Source organism: Squalius cephalus, assembly GCF_949319135.1.
Source record: "Squalius cephalus genome assembly, chromosome: 1".
Classification (NCBI taxonomy): Eukaryota; Metazoa; Chordata; class Actinopteri; order Cypriniformes; family Leuciscidae; genus Squalius; species Squalius cephalus.
In genome coordinates this window covers 46,945,164-46,960,440 of record NC_137122.1, presented here as the reverse complement: position 1 = coordinate 46,960,440, position 15,277 = coordinate 46,945,164, and the positions used below count along the sequence as shown (strand labels likewise).

At 38.6% G+C, this 15,277-nt stretch overlaps 1 long non-coding RNA gene across 2 annotated transcripts in view; it reads left to right on the top strand.

Annotated features, from left to right (window-relative positions):
• The window catches only part of LOC307166864, a 259,475-nt gene that overhangs the window by 14,262 nt on the left and 229,936 nt on the right, over nucleotides 1–15,277 (top strand). For both annotated transcript variants that reach the window (XR_013822702.1, XR_013822703.1), the window contains exon 3: nucleotides 11,452–11,590. This is a non-coding gene — a long non-coding RNA (uncharacterized lncRNA). The remainder of the gene's footprint in view (nucleotides 1–11,451; nucleotides 11,591–15,277) is intronic.

Here is a 15,277-nt window from a genome sequence, read left to right as displayed (position 1 = left end):
GAAATTGTCATCGTAGGTGCATGTCCACTGTGAGAGACATAATCTAAAAAAAAAAATCCAGAAATCACAATGTATGATTTTTTTAAACTATTTATTTGTATGATACAGCTGCAAATAAGTATTTGAACACCTGAGAAAATCAATGTTAATATTTGGTACAGTAGCCTTTGTTTGCAGTTACAGAGGTCAAACGTTTCCTGTAGTTTTTCACCAGGTTTGCACACACTGCAGGAGGGATTTTGGCCCACTCCTCCACACAGATCTTCTCTAGATCAGTCAGGTGTCTGGGCTGTCGCTGAGAAACACGGAGTTTGAGCTCCCTCCAAAGATTCTCTATTGGGTTTAGGTCTGGAGACTGGCTAGGCCACGCCAGAACCTTGATATGCTTCTTACAGAGCCACTCCTTGGTTATCCTGGCTGTGTGCTTCGGGTCATTGTCATGTTGGAAGACCCAGCCTCGACCCATCTTCAATGCTCTAACTGAGGGAAGGAGGTTGTTCCCCAAAATTTCGCAATACATGGCCCTGGTCATCCTCTCCTTAATACAGTGCAGTCGCCCTGTCCCATGTGCAGAAAAACACCCCCAAAGCATGATGCTACCACCCCCATGCTTCACAGTAGGCATGGTGTTCTTGGGATGGTACTCATCATTCTTCTTCCTCCAAACACGTTTATTGGAATTATGACCAAAAAGTTCTATTTTGGTCTCATCTGACCACATGACTTTCTCCCATGACTCCTCTGGATCATCCAAATGGTCATTGGCAAACTTAAGACGGGCCTTGACATGTGCTGGTTTAAGCAGGGGAACCTTCCGTGCCATGCATGATTTCAAACCATGACGTCTTAGTGTATTACCAACAGTAACCTTGGAAACGGTGGTCCCAGCTCTTTTCAGGTCATTGACCAGCTCCTCCCGTGTAGTTCTGGGCTAGACCCCACGAGGTGAGATCTTGCATGGAGCCCCAGTCCGAGGGAGATTGACAGTCATGTTTAGCTTCTTCCATTTTCTAATGATTGCTCCAACAGTGGACCTTTTTTCACCAAGCTGCTTGGCAATTACCCCGTAGCCCTTTCCAGCCTTGTGGAGGTGTACAATTTTGTCTCGTGTCTTTGGACAGCTCTTTGGTCTTGGCCATGTTAGTAGTTGGATTCTTACTGATTGTATGGGGTGGACAGGTGTCTTTATGCAGCTAACGACCTCAAACAGGTGCATCTAATTTAGGATAATAAATGGAGTGGAGGTGGACATTTTAAAGGCAGACTAACAGGTCTTTGAGGGTCAGAATTCTAGCTGATAGACAGGTGTTCAAATACTGATTTGCAGCTGTATCATACAAATAAATAGTTAAAAAATCATATTTTGTGATTTCTGGATTTTTTCTTTTTTAGATTATGTCTCTCACAGTGGACATGCACCTACGATGACAATTTCAGACCCCTCCATGATTTCCAAGTGGGAGAACTTGCAAAATAGCAGGGTGTTCAAATACTTATTTTCCTCACTGTATACATAGATGCCTCATTAACGACTGTTTCTATCGGCCACTATACATAATCCATATTGGAACTGTCAAAGCCGTTTAAGATAAGTCTTTTCATTTTACTACTGGAGCTGCCAGTTTGCCAAGTTTCAAATAATTATTAAACAGCAAGCACAAGCTATGCAAAAGCAGGAGCCCTTCCGGGGCACTCAGGGTCCAAATTCACTCACTCGTTTTCATTCACTCCCTCAAGTTCATTAGTGAGTAATGTAGGGCATAGTGAATGAGGGTGTAGGGGAGACTTGCCACCTACTGGCGGTTTTACTTTCCTATTTAAAAGTGTGTATATTATTTCAGAATTTTTTCAACATTTAATATTTCTATGTTCATAATATTAGATTTAAAATATTAATCTCATAACATGATTTATACAATTGTAGTTGCAATGTATGTATATGCATTAATACCACCTCTGAGCAACATTAAAATGTCAGTGTAAAAACATCTAAATGCCACTTCAGATGCAGCTTCTGTCACATCTGCAGTTAACCTAGTTCTTTTTTTTTTTTTTTTCACTGATTTCATTTGATTGGTAACAATAGCAAGTTATTCATTCTCATTAAGTATTCAGAGGAAAATCTAGTCTAGTAGTTTTCTTTTACATCTACGCATTTATGAAAATTTGGTCCGTTTTGTAGATTTGAATTATGAATAAACAATACGGCATTGTGATACTACCGGGGATCATGAAACTTCAGCCGGTATAAGATATGTTTATGGTATTAATTTGTGACTGACAACACTAGTTCACAGGTATACTGTAGTGCACTTTAAGTTTAAAACCAGAAAGTCTTAATTTTTACAGTACAAGTATTGTTTTATTATTTTAAACAAACCTTTTTTTCAATGTTTTGCTTCAAAAGTGTTCTAGTACTATCGTTATATAAAATAAATGCCACTTGCTTCGATATTTTGCAAAGGCAGTGACATTCACACATTTGTAAGCGTCATTTAAGTGTCCAAGTACTTGTTTTGTGGCCGCTGTATGTTACTTTGGGATGAAATGGATGGATAAATCAATGCTCTTTCGGTCTGTTATGATATTAGTAGTCAGCAGTTGTTGACCTCTCAGCTCTTGCGGCACTATGGAAAAAAAAGTTAATTTCTCTTAACATCAGCACTTATTCTCTCTCACTCCTTTTGTGTGTTTCTGGCAGCCACTTGTGTAGACCATCCTGTCTGTGTATCCATTTGTGACAGACATGTGCGGGCCAGACAGTGGAGAGAGAAAGTGAGGGGGGTAAAATGAACGAGACAGTCAGTCCGACAGAGAGCCAGTCTTTCCTGTGAGAGCATCCAAACATCCAGCGCCAAAGCTAATGAGTGGTAAACAGTAGTAAACAGGAAACTATGGAGAGATTGTCTTAAATCTACTTGCAGAGGAGTGTATTAAAAGAGTGTGTGTGCATGTGGTTGGGTTTGAGTGCATATGTTTGTTTATTATTGAATAAGGAGAATGAGGACTCTGGGCAGTAGGGAGCCTCTCCTAAGTGTACTTGGAGCCAGTCAAAGGTAATTAAGACTCAAATTAGAGCTGTTTGCTGAAGAGCTTTACATATTGCATGTGTTGTTTGATGGGGCATGCGGCACTACTTTGTTACAGCCAGTGAGGTGACTGCAGTCTTCAATTATTATTATTATTATTTAGTCTTTTGACTCCTTTAAATGTACTCTGTATTCTGTCTGATAACATGACTCTCTGGAATACCTGATTCAGATTAGACAGTTGGTCAGATATTTCTTAATATTTATCCTCATCCATGGGAATGCTGTATATTAGATTGTTTATTCTGAAACTGGAGCTACTTTCGTGTCTTGCCGTATCCCTCCATCGCGCCATCTTGCATCTCAGTTATGTAGTGACAATGTTCTTAGAGGACATAAGTAATAATAGGCTATTACTGTAATATTGATGCAGAATTTCTAGACCAATTGTTTTGTACATTGTAATAGAGATTTTTTTTTTCTTCTGTTCTTGGAATTGTTTCTAAGCTTAAGAAAATATACATTTTTATATTGTGTTGTATAGATATTTGGAGATTTGTGGGAAGAAATTCTGACAACACAGCAGAAGAACCGCATTATTGTAATTGGAGCAGTTTCCCCTCTCTGGCCCTCAACCATGAAAAAAATGGACGCACCCTCAGAGGATGCATGGGGTCCGCCGACTGAACGGCCAGTTCACACGCTACAGTAGAAGGGGGGGTGGGACCAGAAACAACATCCTTGTGAGTTTTACGATCTGGGAATGTCAGAGGAATCCTGCTGTGGAGCCGCAGGTGAGGAGAGAGGAAGAGTGGCAGGGTTCCAGAGCCGTACGAATGCGAGCACCGATCCACATGTCGGGGATGCACACATCAAGCCGAATATCGACGGGAAACGACCCTGTGACGTGACTGATGACCCTGAGCGGTGACCTCTTTGACAGGGCGTTGCATGTGCGCAGGAGGAGATGGGAAGACGTGTGAAGTCAAGGGAACAAATCCAAAGGAGCCGCGTGCTCCGGAGGCCATTATGTCTCTGTCAGGGAATTCCTGCGAGCTCGCGGCCCAACACCTGACTGTAAGCGATCTGCCTGCGTGCAGCACCACAGGGGGTGGGACGTCCTCCAGGAAACCAGTCAGGCCTTGAGGGAGGGGTGGAAAATCTTGAGCTCTCACTCTGCCATCTTGTCAAAATGAATGTGTACACCTTGGACTAAATTATGGAGTCGAACAGCCCTTGAGAATCTTTAAGGGGCATTGGTTGTGTGTGTGTGTGTCATGACTTTTGATGTCAGTCAGCTGGTGTCCTGCTGCATGGACTTCCTGTCTGTCTTCTGGGATTGTGCTGTTTCCTCTTGGTTAGGAAAGCTGGTTTCCTCAAACATATGTTTTCCAACAGACCTTCCAATTCAAACACACACATGCACGTTTACTGTCTAAATGGGGACAAACCAAACCACTGATTAACCTGTAGTTTTTTTTAAATGTAAAGCTAATGGGAATTGCAGGCTAAAGGCCTGTCTACACCAATATGAATGTTTGGTGCAATAACATTTTTTAAATTGAATGAACGGCAGTTAATGCTTCCGTTCAAAGCGACACAACCAAGAAGAGTTGAGTTTTTATAGTTAACTAAGCCTAAAAACTGAAACAAAATAAATGTTAAAGGAACACACCGACTTTTTGGAACTTTAGCTTATTCACCGTATCCCCCAGAGTTAGATAAATCCATACATGCCCTTCTCATCGCCGTGCGTGCCGTAACTCTGTCTGACGCACCCAACGCTAGCCTAGCTTAGCACAAAGACTGGAGGTAAACGGCTCCAGCTAGCATACTGCTCCCAATAAGTGACAAAATAACGCCAACATTTTCCTATTTACATGTTGTGATTTGTATAGTCACAGCGTGTACAAATAACAAGGTCACATGAGACACAGCCATCTTCTAACCGTATACATTCTGGGAACTATATTCTCTGAAGGCGAAGCACTGCTACTTGGGTGGAGTGATTTGCTCGCAGCACCTGAGGAGCCCCGTGGTGAGGAGAAGAGAGTTCGCTCCGAGTTGGAGTAAATCACTCAGCAGAAGTAGCAGTGCTTCGCCTTCTGAGAATATAGTAGAGAGTGAATTTTCTCTCAGCCTGTCTACCTCCTCCTCCCCTCCCCCCCCCCCCCCCCCCCACACACACACATTTTCGCTTTCGTATGTGAAAATTTACAATTTATTTGCTGAACATTTGTGTTGGTGTGTTCAGGCCTCTTGAAAGCAAACATTAAAGTAAACTTTTTGCATTTTTAGAATTTAAAAAAAAAATGTATGTCTACTCTACATATATGTTGAGGTTTTGTCAGATTTAGCTAACTTCCGTGGACAGCCCCTCCCCCCCACACACACATTTTACCTAGCGAAACCACACACACTCTTGCTAACAAGTTAGATTCACACATTTAACGTTAGATGCTTATATACAGCAAGAGACTTCTCATTATTTCATCAATTTATCAAGCATTAAATCAACCCAAACATGCTAACGTTAGTTAAAACAAATAAACAAACCAATAAATGGAAAATAACCCCCCAAAAAACTAAAGTTATAATGTCTGTAATTGGCAATAAACAGATAACGGCATCACTTGCAGCTATGTTGCTTCTTGAACAGGATGTTTTTTCTTATTATAGTGGACAGTTTGCTAAGCTCTCACTGAGTCATTAAGCGGCAGCATTAGCACATTAGCTTCCTGCGTCTGTTCAATCTGCAGCCTCTGGGTTGCTGCCTCCCTGCTGGCTAACTGAAGATGCGTGTTGTCAATAAAACATGATGAGACGCTTGTCTTTAATGACAGCTTCACCACTAAATCGTTCTCATTACGTCTCATAAACTTTCCTCTCTGTTTAAATGGGTACTACATATAGCATTTATCCTAGTTGTGATGCTACATCTCCTATATGTCATAGTGTGGTTTAGGAATAAACATTAGCATGTCAGGATTGTTTAATGATGATGGGACTTGAATAAATCATAGATGAATTGAAATCCTTGAGGGATAAAAGAAAAAGCTGCTGAATTTGATATCTGAAACAAGTTTACGGAACATTTTTCTTTATTAATAATAATAATAATAATAATAATAATAAAATACATGCATGTTTCATATAAATGTGTACGTTTTAAAAGTTTATGGTTGTTAAGATTAAGTATCTAATGTTCACCAAGGCTGCATTTGATCATAAATTGAAAGTTTATAACAATTTTTAACCGTAAAATCTGTTCAAATCTGGATTTTCAGCATCATTACTCCTGTCTTCAGTGTCACAGAAATCATTCTAATATGTTGATTTGCTGCTCAAGAAACATTTCTTATTATTAGCAATTTTGAAAACAGTTGTGCTGCTTAATATTTTATGGTAAACTTGCCACTTTTTTGGGGATTCTTTGAATTTAAAAAATACAAAAAGAGCACACAAAAGTATTAATTTCTTTAAAAAGTCTACTGACCTCAATTTTTTGAATGGTAGCGTATATAGCCTAGTAACAGGCCAGGGCTAGTGGTGCTTCTCCCTGGGCGGCAATACAATGCGGAAAGTACTTTCGACAAATAATTCCAGCTCCTGCATCAATGTTGACTTTGTTCTAATGTTACACATCTGAACCACTGCTATATTTTTCTAGGTGCCACTTTTCTGAGCACTGTCTGGAGCGAATCCAGAAGAGGCCACAAACTCCTCCATTCGCCGCTTAAAAATCAGGCATTTTCAGATTTGAACAGTACAGCTTTGTCTAACTGTTCAACGATCAGAGTCGTCTAAAGCAAACCAATATAATCTACGTCTTTATAATTTGTGAGGTTTCTACAGATGGGACCACTGAGAGGGAACGGTAGTAGGCCCAGTCGTTTTAGTTTCACTACAGATTCTGTGCCAGTTAAAATCCACATTTCTTTCAGTAGTTTATGCTGATTCTGTAGCCGACTGAGAAGTTTATGTGGGTTGATTTGTTGGTTTATGAGCTTAGGAGTGATGCACCAATTTGTGTTATTGATTTGTCACTAATTAGCCATGGATTTAGAGATTTACTGATGTATTTCTGACATGTAAACATGCATATGAACAGCTCTTTTTCATTGTCCCGCATTGATTTCTAGTGTCTTGGGCAAGAAACTACTTGGGTAAATCACTTCATTGCTGAGATTAGTTTTTAGAACTCTTGTCCAGGATGATATCTGACCATTTTATATTTTTTATATGGCGATGGTGTGATTTATTAAGTCTAGATCTTGAAAGCAGAAGAATTGACTTTTACCTTTTTAAACTGACATGCACTTAAAAATAAAGGTTCTTTACTAGCATCAATAATTCCATGAAGAAAATCCATGGGACATTTTTCTTGCACAAAATGTTCTTTATAGAGGAGAAAGTTTCTTTACATTATTAAATTGTTCTTCACACTGAGAAAAAAAGATCTGTTCACTGAAAGGTTCTTTGGGGAATCAAAAATGGTGTTTCTATGCCTTTACTGTGAAAACCCCCTTTTGGAACCTTTATTTTTAAGAGTGTGGTTAAGCTTTGGCCAGTGGAAATTGTGATAAATGATCAAAATAATAATAATAATAATATATGCATTGATGATTATGTTAATGACTATGAAATAATGCGTAATGGGAAACTGTTTCTAGAGTATTTCTAAAGCCAAGACCATGAAAGTAGAAGACCATGATAAAGTGCTCAATAAAGATTCCCTGTTTTTTTTTGTTTTTGTTTTTTTAACAGAAGTTAGTGCACTAAATAAATGTAATGTATTCATGTGGTTAATATTTAATTTCACAGCATATTTATTTGGATGCAGGCCTATGAGCTCAGTGAATACATTAGCTCTCTCCACTTCTTTTATGTTATACAAGATATATATTGACCATATAAATAAGTTATTTCTGCAGGGTCTGTTACACAGACCAACTCCTTTTGGACTTATTGCTAATACAGAATGAAGTCTCATTATTAGAGGGGATCTCATTGGTGAAATGTATTCATGTGAAACCACAAGGAGTTCTCTTCTGATGTCTGCTTCAGTATGTGACCCTCGGAGGGAAGCGCTGGCAAGCTTAACGCTGCAGAACAGATGGACAGTTTACAGTTAAAGGGCACCAAAGACCCGCTCTAATGTCCCGCTGAGGACAGAGACTGAAATGACCAGAGTTATGTCTCCTCTACTGTCAGAAATCTGTTGGTTTTCATTTAATATAATTAATATGCACCTTGTTTTGTCAAAGGGAAGTGACAGGCTGTGAAAGTTTGGGCTCTTGAGCTCTCAACTCTCAATTGATCCATTTAAGAAAAGAGTGTGAACCGTATAGTGGTGTTTTTTGTTTATTTATTTATTTTTTGCATGTGTTTGTGTCTGTGTTGAGTGGAATATAAGGAGTACAGGCTGATTGTTTCAATGAAACAATTTGATTCAATTTTCCACTCAATAAAATTAGCCATCAGGGCTCGGGCTCTCCAACCGTCCACAGTCCCTCATTTCCAGATTCTGCTCCTAATTGAACGAGTTTATGTACTTGTCTGCGAGAAATTGGAAAAATTCATCACCTGGAAAATGTGATATTTTTCTCCCTCCCGGCTGTGCACAGCTTGTTTTGTCCTCCCTCTCCCCCCTCTCTTTTACTTCATCAAAATGATGAGCCACTATGAAATTAATACAGTGACATTTGCATGCGTGTGTGTGTGTGTGTTCAGTTTTGGGGGTGGAATTTATTCTTATTCTTACCTTACAGAATCTGTGTCTTAATTTCATGATGCTGATAGGTAGGCTAAAGATTTCTAACGACGTTTGCAAGTTAAGACTGATTAATTAAGTAATTTAACTAGTCACATTCAATAGATCTTCATAACTGTTGGTGTAAAGATTGTCAATTATTTGTATATGTAATTTACGTACTACGTGATAAATGCATAAAGATGTGACAGAGAGGTTGGTGAAGGGTATTAACTTGCATTAAATGAATGCTTTTTTCCCCGACTGAATCCAAAAAGTCAATATTCTCAACATTCTCATTTAAACCTGCAAATCAAGTTTTTGAAAACTAAAGTTGTATAAAGTTATATATTAAAATGTATTTAATATGTAAGATTTTGCAATATTTTGTGAGACTGTTTGTGAGAAAGTGTGTGTGTCTGTGTACAGGTTTATATTACATTGTGAGGACCAAATGCCCCCACAAGGATAGTAAAACCTGTGGGGGCATCTACATTGTGGGGACCAGCGATCCCCATGAGGGAATGGATTAATAAATGGGTAGGTTTAGAGTTAGGGGGTATAATATACAGTTTGTACAGTATAAAAATCATACCTAACGAGAGTCCCCACAAAGATAGCAAAACAAGAGTGTGTGTGTATGAAAGTTGACTCTGTAGGAGAGTGAGAGAGAGAGAGAGAGAGAGAGATAAAAGAGATGATCGTGAGATAGATGGAAGATAAAATGCTGTACGATCTGCCATCTGTGTGCAGGGTTCCTCTCCTGTGCCCCATATGGCCAGGAGAGATGAGCTACAACACACACAAACACACACTCGTATGCACAGATGCACATGCTCTCACACACATTTATGGCATGTCTTAAAACTTAATTATCCAGCCTTTTTGCTCCAAGTCAGGGAAGCAATTTTTTTTTTTTTTATCAAATGAAAAGATTTCACGATAATGATGAGGTTGACGACATCACTGTAGCCTTTCTGCAGTTGAAGCCATGTCGCAAGTGAAGTTATAAGCTATTATCTTTCCCGGTATATTACTATCAGATGTTTATTTCAATCAGAGCAGTATATTAGCTATTTGTAAAAAGAAAGAAAAAACATTATTTGTTTTCGTACTAGTTCATTTAAATGAATCATCCTAATGAACTGATTCACTAAATTGAATCAGAATTCCCAGTGCTTTGTGTTTGACTCATTGCCTCAGTAGTTTTCTTGCTTGTAAAGCTGCATGTGCAAAATAAAAAAAAATAGCAACGTAGCTTTTTGTTCTACACTCCTAATCATTAGAGACCGTAGCTCTGTGAAAGCTAGTCTGTAGTTACAGTAAGCTGTATAAAAGCTAGAATGTAGCATCATTACTTTGTTATTCTCACTAATGGCAGTTTTGTTGTTCTCACACAAGCTTCTTAAGTATATTCATTTAATGTCATTTGTGTAATTGATTAAACATCCATCCACGTGCTTACGTCTTCATACACGCGTTTGGTGTCCTATTTTTTTTTTTTCTTCTCTTTTCTCACAGACGAGCACACACACTCTTCTGAATAAGTGTTATATATTATACTTTGTAGTGATGGACAGGCTCCTCGCAGGCTGCCAAAATGAAATGAGCACAATTACCAGGGGCGACAGAGCCTGGCCACATTAGGCTGACCAATCGAGCAGAAAGTCAAATGAGCAACACACACACATGCACACATAGGCAAAAAAAAAAAAAAACGAGTACTGCCCTAACTCCACACAAAAACCTTTACAATGATGAGCCACTATAATACATTGAAATCAGTGTAAACTTCATATGCCATGAAATTGAATGTCTACTTTCAGAAGCGTCATGGCCTTTAAAACTAAAGGGGGCACGAGTCCCTGAAGATGTTTGAGCTAAGGTGGTTTTTAAAGATACAATTTAAAAATTTTTTTTTAATTGTTTGTATCTTTGAAAATTAAGTTGCATGATTATTGTGACTAAAACTCTCATGACATTTTTGGCTTTCAAGTTCAATACCTGCAGAGTGAGAGATAACAATACAATCTACATTTAATACTTATTATGGCTAATATTCATATATTGATTGTTTTATATGTACATAATTATATATTTAATTTAATTTCAATTTTTTCCTATATACACTTTATTTTATGCTCACTAAAGCTACATTTATTTGATCAAAAACACAGTAAACAGTAATTTTGTGAAATATAACTTTTTTCTATTTGAATATATTTTAAAATGTAAGTTATTCCTGTGATGTCAAAGCTGAATTTTCAGCATCATTACTGCAGTCTTCAGTGTCACATGATCCTTCAGAAATTATTCTAATATGATAATATTGATGCTCCAGAAACATTTCTGATTATTATCAATGTTGAAAACAGTTGTGCTGATTAATATTTTAGTGGAAACCATGATACATGTGTACTTTTAAGGTTTCTTTGAGTAATAGAAAATTCAAAAGAACAGAATTTATTTGAAATGGAAATCATTTGTAACATTATACAAGTCTTTACTGTTACTTTTGATCAATTTAATGCATCCTTGCTGAATAAAAGTATGTACTATTTTGAAACTCGTGTAATAGGGAAGGACTTTCCGGTATTGAGACGTTCACTGCTGAATTTTTGAGCTTCACTTCAGAATCTTCAGTCGTATTTTTCTGTAACTTTATTTCAGATAAGGAGTTGATCCAGAATTATGTTGACCTGAAGCAGATACAGACCTCGGCTCGATCTCAGGACGACATCCCGGCTAAACCCCCGCCGTTCCTCCGCAGCCTGTCTACAGCCGATCAATACTGGAGTTGAAGATACAGGTCAGCTGATGCACTTACAGGAAGATTTGGGTGGAAGGTCTTAACTCGCGTCTCAGGGATCTGCTAGTAAAACGGCCCATTCACCAGATAGACAGATATGCATAGCTTTATTAGTGAATGTGTAAATAGAGCATGCTAAGAATATTATAGCTACTGAATACGTTTAGGTTGCGATTTAAGAACATTCATTGAATGTGTACAGATCGGTCATGAACATGAACATGAACATTTATTGTGTTTGCAGGGATTTTTCTTTACAGAACTTTTCTTTGCAGATTTTTTTCTTTACTGGTTGTGATATAGGATCTTTAACTGTTGTAGTTTTGTACAGTAAAGAAAGCAGTTAGAGCATTCGCACTAGCTGTGTGAATTGCTGTTTAAAACAAATATAGGTCTTTGAGAAGTTTTAACGCAAGTCTATTTCACTGCAAAGCACATGTAAACTGAAGCTGAAAATGCACTATAAACCATTTATCAACACAATCTTTTCAATATAGGCTTTTATGAAGCAACTTTAAAAAAAAGAAGTGAATTACTCACACAGGAAAAAGACGTTGGTCAAGTTTCCAGTCAAACATACAGTGACAGGCACATAAAACAATTTCAGTAAATCTGACTGAAGCCATGCAATGAGGTTTAGGCTCCTTTTTGTGGATACTAATGCGTTTTAGTTGTGTGACCTTCAATTGTGACCTTTAACTAGAAATGTGACACACTCATAGTGTGTATCTGCATTTCCCTGTTGCTAAGTTTCATATGCATGCATGTATGTAGCCCTTCATGTGAGTTTTCTTGTAAAACCTGTGCAGAGATGTTTGTAGTTTTATTCTGGGCATCCAGATCTCCTTAGATGGTTGAACTGAGATAAATGATACTCTCCATCTATTTTCTTTTAATCAGAAAGACTTTTAGTTCATAAAAAAAGCCTCAGATCCCACCCTGTTCATCAGATTTATATTGACATTATTTATTGATGTTCATTACTAAATGTACAGGAGGCTGGATTTTGAGCGCTAGATTTTGGACAAAAGCCACAGCGACGGTTCCGCTCCGCTTCGTTTGGATTTGGCTCTGAGTCTCTCCAGACAATGGTTGGGTCTTAACTGGCGTTTTCCTCAATAGTGCTGAAGTTATGCAGCTCACGACCGCCAATATCTCATGCTCGCGTTCATATCTCCTGTCCTCCTCATCTGCGCGAGCTGTACAGAGGCGGATAGAAATGCTTAATTATTAATTGGCTTGTTGTGTTTGTGCCGGGAGGCAATAAATAACGTTCTCGTCTAATGAATAATGGGGTTGGTTCGGGGGCCCCGGCTCAATCGCGGATCCCCACGGTGAGCCATTAACGTTTTACAGTGTCTCCAGCGCTCGGAGGAAGCCGGTTTCCTGCCAGCCCATTACCCGAGCACCAGGGAGGCGGGCGACTGGACCCACTTCGGAGCAACATGGCTGACCCGGCGGCCCGAGAGGACAAGTGTAGCCGCAGGGTCGGCCATGGACCGCTGGAGGGGAACAGAGCGGGTGACTAGTCAAAAAAGTTTTATGGCGAAGTTTGCGATTAGCACTAAGCCTTGCGCAGAGCCTAAGGGGTCGAAGGTCTGTTGGTTTTGAGTTGAACAGCATTAGAAATGAATTATTAATACAGAGATGTTTTTGAAGTTATAGGTCACCTGGTTTTTGAAGTGTTTGGGTGGGCAGTTATGTAAAGAAGAAATTCAGTTTTGCTTTTATAAAAACAGGAACACTTAGAGCAATCAATCCATTAAAATGAAATGAACTGAATGTGTGCTAATGAACTAATGAAATCAGTATTTGCTGAGAAAACTTACAAATGAAGATTGTTTAAAGGCAATAAATGATTGTACCAGTTGAAAGCAATGCATAGAAGATATATGTTAATATATTGTTTTATATGCATATCGTCCACAGCAATATTTTTTTGCAATCAAGTGTCAATATGTCTATAAATTAAGGGGCCATTCGGACTAGATGTGACCTTGTATTCTGTTTTCAATTTTTTGTTTGTTTGTTAATAATAATTTTTATATATGGGCTTTCCCAAGCTCAATGACACCTTGCAATCAATCAGATTAATATAGACAGATTGTTGTTGGTGTGTGTACACATACAGAAGGGCCGCTTCACATTGTTTTATAGTGTCCCGCTCCATGAGTGCTGTTTTTACTGTATGGTGTGTCAAGTTAAAATGGTTCAACTTTGAAGAACACGTCTTGATACACCAGCATTCTGTTTGATTTCTTTGTGCTCTTTCTTGTAGTTTTTTAATTGTTCTTTTCATTCTGGACTGTCTGTTACCAGTGTGTGTTTTAAAGTCCTGATATACTTAAAGCAGAATCAAAGAATGAACTGGTGTAATGTCGTTTTGAGCAAAATCAGGCCAAAACTAAGTTCATTTCGGGGAATTCGAAACAGCTTGCCAAAGTGAGTTTTCCAGAAAAGTTCGCTCTGGCTTGGAAACAACTTGAACTTCCACTGGTTTGTGGCGATTATGTAATAAGTACAAGCCTTTGACTTGGATTGGTTTTGACTTGGTTGATTTCTTCTGTTCAGTCCATCAAGGTCAGATGTTCGCGAGTAAAAACATGAACTCACTGGAGAGCTGCTTTTTAGTAGAAACTGTTGTAATTGAGAGAGTCACTGACTGTTTTTTAATGTTTAATAATGTAAAGCTGCTTGCTTTATGCCTGGTACACATTGTATGATTTTGGTCTGTCCCGGCCGAAAGATGACCAGTCGTGGCTCTTTCTGTGGGCGTGGCTCCTAAACGGTGTCTACATACAAGTTTTCTTGTACCCAAGTTTATTAGATCCATGTCGCGTACAGTGTGATTTGTAATGATCTTATAGGATTGCTGAAATCACACAGTCTGTAGCTGGTATTAAAGGTGCAGTATGTAATATTGACAGCTAGTTGAACTGGGTACTGCAATCAAAATTCTAAATATTGGAGTGTTTTTTCCCTCAGACTCAACTCCTCATGCTGGTTTCAGATTGAGGATACGCAACAGGAATGACGCATTTGAGAATGGAAGGCAACAAGCTCTAAACTGAGTTGTTTTTTCCGCGTTTTAATACGGCTGTAGTCAGAGCTTTTAGATGGATGCATTGCTGAGGCCTTTTAGGTTGTGTGGAATCTGTGATCTCCGACCCAGTTTGTTTGCTGGCTTCCATGGCTGCAATATGCTGTGTTTTCTGCCAACTGGCAACCTGGGGTGTTGAAATACTATTGGGTAAATTAGCAGTGGGCGGGGTTCACACAGACCAAAACAAAAACAAATGCTGTGTCCCAATTCTCCTACTTAAACTATCTCCAAAAAGTATGTACTTTTTGTTTGAAGAAAAAGGACATACTTTTAAGAGTAGACAAGCTTTGGGACATACTATCACGTCATACAATTGCGTCTTTAATGGTTGCTCTGTCGCATCCTGTTACCGTAAACTGGCCTGTCAATCAACTTGTCACAGTTAAAATCCTCCACATTTCATTTCATTTCATTTCCTACCGTGAGAGAAATCTAGTAGCACGTTGATCTGCAGTCGTGGGTCTTTCATGTGAAGAACTCTCCTCATATTAATGCATAATGATGCATTTAAAAGTTAATGGCCAAACGGATCTCTATAAAAGTCCTCATTGTTATTGCAGATGAAATATAACACGAATAACATT